At 32.3% G+C, this 2,350-nt stretch overlaps 1 pseudogene; it reads right to left on the bottom strand.

Annotated features, from left to right (window-relative positions):
- Nucleotides 1-202: 202 nt before the first annotated feature.
- LOC138808607 (U6 spliceosomal RNA) lies at nucleotides 203-302 on the bottom strand (annotated as a pseudogene).
- Nucleotides 303-2,350: the final 2,048 nt, after the last annotated feature.

Raw genomic sequence — 2,350 nt, forward strand, 5'->3', positions numbered from 1 at the left:
GTACATTTCTTATCAAGCATTGTAGCCTCCTCCTGTATTTACCCTTCCCTTCCATTCCCATCCTTCACCTGCTCCCCCACTCAATCCTCCCTGCTACCCTTCCACCCGCACAAAGTTGTAAAGTTCATTTTTCGACATAACGACTTGTATTTTTGTAATCAATTTTTAATAACTGTTTTTCATTTCTTGCATCTCAAGAATGAAAAATATGGAGTATTTCACAAATTTTCATATCATCCTTGTGCAAGTGCCATGATAATCTCTATATTGTAGTAATTTGGGTAAACGTCCTGCTGAAGCATGTAGTAGCCTGTAAATTTAAGTAGTTATTGATGCAATCTTTATACAGGCATATATCCTTGGTTGACTGTTTGTAACTAGGAAACCTTATTGTTCCTAAAAATGTTATTGATCTTACTTCTCTAAAATTCTGTGTATATTGGGAAAAGCTTATATTGTTTGGTCGATTGCTCACATTTGCAATTTTTTTTGTCTATGACTATTTTAAGTCTTTTTCATTTTAAATTTGATCATACTTTGAAGCCTTTATAGCTAGGTCCAAAGGTGATTGTTTTTCAAGTACTTATTTATAAACTGAGTTAGCTTTGTGGAGCTAATGGATTCAAAGTAAGTCTTGCTTAAGAGCTACTTCTAAACTTCTGCAGCTTAAAAATTCCTAAATGATGTCTTACTGGTACAAATGTCTACCTGACCCTTTACTCTTCTTCCCTGTAGCAACAGACCAACCAGAATATCTTACCCTGACAGCATAAATTTTCTTATTGGAACAAAACTAATATTAGTTAAAAGGGATCATAGAGAGATAAACAGTTAAGACAGAATCATTTAGGCTAGAAGGTATTTTATCAAAATATAATAGTTTTTTATACCTAACATTTCAATAGTAGCTAAAGCCAAGAAGGTGAAAAAAATTTTCACATGCATGATTACCAAATGTCCTGGCCTGTCTACCATCCATCCAGGCAGGAATTTACACTACTGCCTTTCTTTCATCAAATATTTTCATAGTTACAAGAGAAGTCTATATGTTTCTCCTCGATATTAGGCCTTAAATTGGTAATGTTTTAATCACAGTGTTTCCTCTTGTCTCTAGGCTGTAAATCTCCAAATGGTAAAGCTTTAGGTCCAACTCTACCAAACACTGAGGTAGAAATAATGGAATAATATTTTAAAACACAGTTGCCTTTGATACCCTAACCACAACAGAACATTGCAAAACATGTGCCTTTTTTCTTATATTTTATAGTTATATATTTTATATTTATACGTGCTGATATTTTATTTCACACAGTGAAACTTACTAGAATTAATTGATAATTTGACAAATAAATAGACATTTATTACAATAAATAGATTGGAATATAAATAATAAGGTTTAGAATGTACATTAGAATATAAAAAGTATCAATGCAATGTCTTTGGTATAAACTTGTGATATGTTCTAAGTATTCTTGGTCTCCTGAATTCACATTGTAAAAAAAAAACAATTGTTTTCCTCTAATCTATAAGGGATTTTACTCTGCTGCTCTGTTTATTGTTTTAACTCACTGGTTGCAAAATGTTTTTCTCTATATTTCTGAAGCATTTCTACTGATTGTACCCAAATTTTGCTGATATGATATCTAAAAGGTATTATTCTTCTGCAGGACCCATGGGTCCTAGGATCCCAGGTCTTAGTTATCCTCTTCATCTGATAACAAGGGGAAGATTTCTCACCTAGGCTCATGAAACATGCTAACAGAAAGAAATTGAAAATCCATCTCAATTCCTTATGACCCCGGAATTAGTGGTAAGCAATTGTGTAATGCAATGCAACTTAAAATGAAAGATGAGATCACAAAATCTGAGAGACAGTACAGCAATTCAAACTTTCAGTTTACAAATGACCAGCCCATATGAGTGACCAAGATCACAAATGTCACAAAATTATTTTTAATACCCCTCTTCTAATGATTACTCAAAGATTTCAGTCCAGGATAAGTAGGCAAAAATAAATAGTTCCTAGAACGATAGATCCATAATTGGTCTACCAAGGCTAGGAAAACTTGACTTACAGGTCAAATATAATTCACAAAAACATTAATTGAGAAGATCGTTAATGCTTCAAAATACTGGTACTTCAGTAAAACTTGTTTCTGTAGAATAAAAATGTTATCATTCTCAAACCAATGATAACCTACACTTAATCTCCTGAAAACAGATTCCTTTTCAAATAATCTTTTAAAAATCACATACACCAAAATAACATTTGACAAGTAGACAATATTGACATTACAAAGTTTTCAAGTTTAGGGTGCAAGTTACAATAGAGTTGTTTTATTTACCCAGC

This window comes from Dipodomys merriami, unplaced genomic scaffold, assembly GCF_024711535.1.
Source record: "Dipodomys merriami isolate MVZ:Mamm:240054 unplaced genomic scaffold, mDipMer1.0.p SCAF_459, whole genome shotgun sequence".
Taxonomy (NCBI): Eukaryota; Metazoa; Chordata; class Mammalia; order Rodentia; family Heteromyidae; genus Dipodomys; species Dipodomys merriami.